This window comes from Dreissena polymorpha, chromosome 11 (assembly GCF_020536995.1).
Source record: "Dreissena polymorpha isolate Duluth1 chromosome 11, UMN_Dpol_1.0, whole genome shotgun sequence".
Taxonomy (NCBI): domain Eukaryota; kingdom Metazoa; phylum Mollusca; class Bivalvia; order Myida; family Dreissenidae; genus Dreissena; species Dreissena polymorpha.
The window spans coordinates 30,245,673-30,254,139 of record NC_068365.1 but is presented as its reverse complement, the minus strand read 5'-3'; positions in this window follow the sequence as shown (position 1 = coordinate 30,254,139).

Sequence of the window (8,467 nt, the reverse complement as noted above, 5' to 3'; positions counted from 1 at the left end):
ATTTAAGTTACCATAAACTTCATGGTAAATGACTCCAAGTAAGCATCTTGCATTTCACCAATTTTCTCCCTGTACACAGTAGACTTATCAAACCTCAAAATAAACATATACAGATGGATGTTCAACAGTTTTGCGATTTAAATATTTATGTACAGAACACAAAAGAGAAATAAAAGAGGCCGCATACTCATTGGATTGACCAATTGAATTAAAAAAAAACAACGGCGGAAATACTTAACTTTCCATCCATTATGTCAATACGTACACACACAGTTGACAGTCGTTCATACTCTTATATAAATATGTTTTGGCAAAGGCGCATCTACAACAATCTTATTGATACCCACGATTTGTTCTTCAAATAACATTGGCGTATTTTCATCTATGCAGTTTTCATTGGTCAACATTAATGCTCGTGTAACCTCGTTAACATCACATAAGGTGCATAATTGTCGACAGTCTTTGCATTTTAATGACTCTTGCTTAATGCGCAAATCGTGTTCTTTGTGCGAGACAGAAACACATTAAAAGTGAGGACATGAAACAATTCTTAAGTCTTAACTTCCAATCTAGTGATATTTCCCTTGCTCTTTACGATCATGAGGTTATCACTATAAAACATCGAAATCATATAAAGCACACGGAAAGATTCAAAGGAATTAATGCCATGGGCCGTTATCGGCATGAACGTGTGCAAACATAATTCATTTACAGCAGAATGTAACGCTCTGTTACTCCACTTGAGTTTTTAAAGCTAAAATTTGAATGTGTTTAGTGTGTATCACTTTTATTGAATATTTGAAAATCGTCACATAAGAACACATCTTGGACGGACAAGTGTTAATGTTATTCGCAAGCAATTAAATTAAAACTTGAAGAAAGGAATGAATACAGCTGCCGAGAATGTGTGTGTATTTATTTCGAAGTTTTTAAGGTCCTTATGGGCAAGAGGCGGCATTGTGTGAAGACCCGGAGTGTGCGCAAGCACTCCTCCCTTATTTGCTAAATATACTCGCGAAGATTTTGACGAATTTTTAATTACAGCTGCTATTTCCTGCTATTTAGTTTTTACTGAAACACAAAACAAACAATGACTACCGATAATTCAAAAATAGGCATCAATTATTTTAATGTTTTTTTTTCGAATAAATTTGCTATCATACAAACTGTCAAATTGGGTGCAAATCCACGCACAACATTCATGAAATTTGCAATACAAAAACATTCGAACGACTTAACGGAATATATTGAATGCACATAATTACAGTGTATTCTCGACATGCGAACACAAACGGAATTAAAGGCAATAATGGAAGAACAAGAGACTTGGAAGCAATACAGGAATCTCCTACTGGTAAAAATCCCTACCAATTAAACGTTGTCCATTACCAGAATATTGAGCGAAATTAAAGTCAATACAGAAACAACACTGAAAATCAGAATCTTTAAAGATCAGAATCTTTAAACTTGCAGATAAACTCTATCTTAACGTTTATGCGTGTCACACATGTGTTCCTATAGTTAAATAATACCTTTTTTGGAGTCTAAAATGGGTACCGGTAGATTTGAAGTCTAATATGGTAGAGGACAATACAATGATCTGATCTAAATCGTTTCAAAGTTTTCAAGTCTCGTAAATGCGTTGAGTATATAATTATCACATACAACAACAACTTCCATCTGTTTAGTTCATATCCAACATCTACTTTCAGACAATCTGGCGCCAGAAGAAACAAAGAGCCAATACATATGAAAAGGTTCTTGTCAATAAAAGCAAAGACCTATAGAATACACAGATTGGACACTGTCGTCTTCGCTATAGCGATATGCGATGATATCTAACGGCGGACGCGAGTCACGTGACATTGATTTTGGAGATGCCGGTGTACCAGTAGATTCTTCTCTGTTCCAGCTAATTTGTTTTAAAGCAATCAATTATGGGCACAGTCGGCCGCCGCAAACAGACATATTGAATATTTTTTGTGTAAACAAAAATAAGTTTTTATTTTCTTTGTTGATAATGCTTCAGGTTTTGGTAGTAATTATTCGTATGTTTCATTAATTTATCGGAATTTGAAAGAAAACAAGGGATTTGTTCATTTTCGATAAAAAAAATAAATTGAAAGGCACAAACGATTTTTTTTTTAAACTTCTTCATTTCTCATCACAGATTGATTAAGTAAGATGGTTATGCTAGGTGAGATGTTAATCTAGGTATGATTTATAAAAAGTAGACGAAAATAAGGCATTTTAAAGGGTTTTGCCTTTGTACAATTTTATACTGTAATTTAATTCAATCATGTTCACACATATCGCCAAACAGGTTTGTTTCTTTTTGAAAAACTTTTCTAGTTCTCATCCCAAATCGTTGAAGTATGATTTTTATGCTAGGAGAGATGTTAATCTAAGTATAAATTACAAAAAACGTAGAAGAAAATGTTCAATTTAAAGGATTTGACCTTCTACAATGTTGGTATAATTTTAAGCTCTTTTCCTCTGTTGTACACGAAAAAGCAAAAGCCTTTCAAATAAATTATTCAACGGCATTCTCGCCGCGATTTGGAAATTCGTATAGCGCTATTACTTCAACGATCGCGGCATTATAAATTTTTATTTTAGGTAAATAAAACCGAGATTTTGTAAAAGCATAATTACATATGTTTCTATGAAACTTTATTTTATAAAAATCGGATCATTATTGACCAATTTACAGCCGCTTTCTATAGCGCCGTAACATTTTCGCATAACTTTGCTCGATAATCGTAGCCGTTGCTACTGGACACGTCGCTATCTTATCGCAATCGTGATACATCTGCTATCTTCGGACTCCTCCGATTGATTTATAATCGTCTGCTGATCCTAAGTGTTCTTATCAGTTTCTCGACCACGTGACCCCGCCGCGAGATAGCCCGATAAGACGCGAAGTTTCCAATCTGTGTATAGACCGTTCCATAATCGATAAATTGACCGCCGCCATATTGTCAGTCACGTGACTGTCCGCCATTACACTGCTGCTAACTGGTGCGAGACTGCGATTCCAAAAGCCAAAAACGTAGAGAATACCCGCTTAACCGTTGTCGGATAAATATATTACTTAATGAATTAATGTGAGGCGATTATCACATTTTTGTTGTTAAAATGATTGTTTGAAGTTGAGATTGATTGTTACAAATAAAATGTTTAAAATGCTTTCGTGTATTTGTTTTTTTTTTATATCTGTAATCAAGTGGTAATCATCGGCGAAAATTTGCCGGTTCAGTCGCTCATACTATGTCTTAGACTTGTTACTTTTAACGTTTCACAAACAATTCACGCATGTATTGTTTTGTTGATTTTAATAGCCGCAACATCAAGCAATTTATATTTTAATTAATACTTATTAAAGATTCTCGCGCAATTCATTACCGCTAATTGTTTGTAATTGGTCTCATGTGGTAAAAATCAACATTCCAAAATCATAACATATTATATTAAGTATGATATTTTTGATACGCCTTCCTTTATTTTTCTTGTTCTAACTGATATCAAAGATAAAAAAATGTGGTTTGGATTTATATTTAATTATGGAATTTTGTCACGTTAAAAAACGAGCTTTTTATTATGAGAGAGTGATATTGATCTTGACGATCTTTTATGTGATTATTCGGAAGATGAAGAGAATGTGATCTATGTGATATATCTATATTTTCATCTGTGAATCATTTAACAGCTATAAAGCTAAAAAATACTAAAAAATGTATTTTATAGGTCTTTGAAGTAACGCAAAACATATGGATAACGACACCAAATGTTTAGTCAATCAATCCACACAAAAAAAACTCCGAAAAAAACACCTAAATAATATTTCAAAAATATATTATTAAGCGCCAAACGAATTTATTAATACATTTATTTGCAACTTTAAAAACGCGGCATAAGCATCAAATTAAAGATTATCTGAAGACTGAAAGGCCGACAATTTGACACAACAAAGAGCTCTATGCATAAGCCGTAATATTTTTTGCAGAAAAGCTTCAATAAATTACAATAGTAATACAACTTATTATTAAAATATAATTATGAATGGCATGAGTACGTTAGTGTGATAAACACGTGAGTAATAGAAAGTATAAGGGTGCATTGAAAATAAACGTACTACAAAGCCCTATTAAAAGCGAAGTGCATGACAGTATTAACATGTAATTTTAATTTGATGGGTTTTGTACAGAGAATGACGCTATTGAGGAATATAAACATACAACTGAAAAACACAACTTTACATGATGCAATTTGAACTGTGTATTAATGTATATTGAAAACTCGTTACTAGTGAGTATGAGTGGCAAATATCTAACATTTTAACACACATATATCTATATTAATATTTTTTTAAAACAATATTTACCCCCGTTCGTGTCAAATGTAATTTCTTGTTTTATGATGTCGTTCGTGCATTGCCGTAACATTAAATCTTCATACGAAATGACGTAGTTTTAATTAACCGATACCCGCTAAATACGTTAAATGTTATGTTTTTAGGTAAATTTTATAATTATCAAATACTTTTTTTCATAAATTAAACCAGGGATTAAACGGGCTAGTATCTTTACGGTGTACAATTTCTGATATTCTATATTGGACATAACTTTTAATTTGTACAATATGTAACATATCTAATGAACGCAACTGTTAAGTATGTCGGAGGTAAAATATTAAACCAAATGACTGCTTAATACTACCAGAAAGAGAAGACATGGTGGCATCATCAATTGTGTTTAATGACCAGACTGTCATCTGCCACCCAGTGTGGTTTATGACACCCCGGGATGACGCCATGTTGTTAGTTAAGTCTGGATAATATCTGATCAAAACGAGATAATCGGATTATGCAGAACAAACGGGCAATTCAACACTGGAATGCAAAAGGATTACGCGATTTTAAGATTGATGCATATAATCAAATGATAAATATTGCATTAAGTTTAATTAAATGTTTTTTTTAATGTGTTAACGTGTTTATTTTCCTAGACAAATACCTAAAAAATGCACGTTTTTGAAACATTTTTCTGTTATAACACTAACTTAACATCTCCTCTAGCAGAAAAACTTTATTTCATACAATTTGCATGACAAACAAACAAGTTTTACAAAAAGAAAGAAATTCACCCGTTGAATAATCGGTGCTCTCTTATATATGTTACCGGTTGTTTGGCAGTAGTGTAATGGCGGACGCGGAGAGTATTCAGGGGAGATAATTGGGTAATTACTAAATTATGGAACGGTCTATTCTATAGGTCTTTGATCAAAGTCAACCCATTGGCCACTCCATTAATATCCTAATAAAGCACAGGCTCAATAAGTACTAAGCTATTGTTGTCCAGCAATCCAATTGGCTTGCACTTCTCTGTTCACACGCACTGTACGTATCGATAATGGCACTTCCTGACAATCGTATTGGAATTTATAATTGACTGAACGGTCAATGATGTCGGATTATATTGGACAAATTAGTTGTTCGACAAAATGACCACCTGGTCTTTTTATCTGACCGACAGAGTTGCATTATGAGACTATTATGCGCTGAGAGAAACGCGAAAATATATTTGATGCTTAAAAAGCTATTAGCACGGACTCTAGATTACAATATACACTCCGTGCTATAAGTTAACGGCGACAAGTTAATAGGCGATTTAAAGGTTTAGCAAAGTTTATTAGCGATCCGGCATTCTGCCTTTGGCCAAGTACATATACATAAAAAAAGAAATATGGTCAGGCCTGGGAATCAAACAATAATACACATTAAAGATGAACAAATATGAAAAACATAACAAATAATAAGTGTGTCTATTAAATACAATCATGTTTGTAAGCATGCAAATATACAGCAGCTAGACGATTTAAATTCTCATCTCTAAGTTTGAAAGCTTTGACCAAAAATATTTCATTTTTTTCGATTAAGAACATTAGTTCAAGAACGCATTGATATGTATTTACTTATGGTAGCCCACGATATCGGGATATTATATTTTTAAACGCATTCGTTATATAATTGGCAACATATTTAAGTGATATTCGGATTCACAAACATTTTGGTTACAGAGTTTACAATTGCGATTTACTCGGGACAACCTGCTTCATCTTCCAACGGTCGCTTGTATGTTCTATTGGGTAACTTACCTCTGACATTCAGAATTTCAACACAAGTGAAGCGAGGTAGCATTATAATATGAATAGCTTGTGGAGACAATTTATTTCATTATTTGATATTGCACATCCACTTCCAGACAATAATCTTGTCCAAGCATGCTAAATAACGTAATGTGTGGGCGCAAATTAGTGCAGAGGCGATAACACAATATTTGTAGTTCGTGTGGATTTCTCTTTTCATTATACCAGACTGTTGAACAAAGCTTCGCTTTCCAGTTATTTATTTGAAAGAAAATTAGTTTGCTTTTTCAGTGGAAAATAATCACTGATAACAACATGGCCACGAATACGCAGTTGTAATAATAGCATTAATATACGCGATAAGAACACATATGGGAGAGCAATTGTTGTTTAACAATGTAATAATTCGTGATCTATACATAAAACGAACGACGACCGTACTTAGGTTGATTATACTATAAGTACTTAAAATATTGTTGGCAAAAGAGAAATATATAGAGGTTTTTGTATGTTGGCTTGGCGCATGAGTGATGAAGTCATTGATTCACGATTTGTGAAATAATATCGAGACGTACACTTACTGAAAAAAATCATCCTAGCTTAATAATACCTGGATAATAGTTTTTATTTAGAAACGGTCATTTTGGACGCCACATGGCCATCGCACTTTGCTATCCAAACCAGAATGTGTTAATTGCGTGTACGTGTGCGTATGTGCGTACAGCGTGGGCGAAGAAACATGTTTCTTTCTTTTTATTAAATCAACGAGTTGGTTTAAACTTTCATTTTATTCGTATAAGCATTCTAATACCGACCATGCCTCAGACCTTAAATTCTGTCAAAACATGTATCTTTTCAGAAAATCTTTTCTATGGACATCTTACCAACCATAATTAAAACAACGCATTAAAATCGATAAAATAATAATGATTTGATAATTGTTGATTGTATACTAGAGACTCATCAATAGAGTAAGTACAATACGATCGTACCAACAGAACAGTGAAGTAGATATTCCCTTCGCACCAAGCGAATATAAACATAATTAAACAAACGTTATATTGTTTTCAATTAAATTTAGTTCATCCACTGTCATTGTCAGTCGATCGTTCAGTTATCAGCACTGTAGTAAAAAAAACAGCAGAGAAAAAGATTACTTCATTACGATTGAAACTAGGAAGAACCGAGGCATTTATATGCTAGTATTGTGAACATTTTGTTTTGTTATATTAATGTCATTTTTACTTCTCATGTCACGTCCAAAGTGTTTCCAGAAAACGTAAAGGTGAGGACTGCATATGCATATAGCAGTTCATTTCCAACTAGATCTTGCTGATTCCATCACAACTTGTCTGTAAACATTGATCGACGTTCACCGTTAGGACAACGGCTGACAAGAGCACACCCGTTATACCATGTGAAGTTTTTACTAGCATTTTGTTTCATTTCAATGTCACTTGTTTTCCACATCTCCATCGAAACAATAATGTTTCCACGAAAATAAAATAGCGGACTTAATCAACTAAAGTGTCCATATGGGATGTTAAAATTACGGTGGAGGTGAATTTTCTTAAGTTTATACCAGATGGCTAACAATGATATGTTTTAACTTTTAACTAATGAGAAACAACAGTTGCTTGTTATTCAACTCAACGTTTCACCGAACATCTACAATACTCACGCAGATGTCGGCGTTTGCATAATGCTCTGGCTAAAATAAAAGTGCAACGTCCCCATATCACTATCTTTCCTACAGGTACTGTATTCGTTTAAACTTCAAACATGTTATCGAGTTCATTGTATGAGGTCAACGACGTTGTTCAATAACTGGGACCTGCAATTAAGAATATTCCCCTTTTGGTTCTTACAAATGCCCGCTCAACGTTTGCGTGCAACTGCTCTATATACATGTATCTACCAGAGATGGCGAAATAAAACTTAACACGTGTGTTCAGGGTCATCATGAACATTCACTGACTAATACCTTGAACTGTAACCAGCTTTTAAGCGGGATTTTGCCGTATTTTGTGCTTAAACAATTCAGGTTCAGGTTGATGCAAGAAACCATTTTGGTTCCCTGTTTGCGTGAATCATGTATATAGCTCTGTGACCACTACAAATATTCAACGGAGATGCAAACGTGTATAATTGATCATAAAGCAAAGTCACTAATCACGGCACATATTTAGCATACAATAATATATATTTTAGTATATTTCAGCCCATTCTGGTACTTAGAAATTCAGGTTGTCGTTTGCGTTCAACAACTCCATACCTGTATGTCTACTTAAGTATTGAAATAAAATTTTGCAAATGAGTT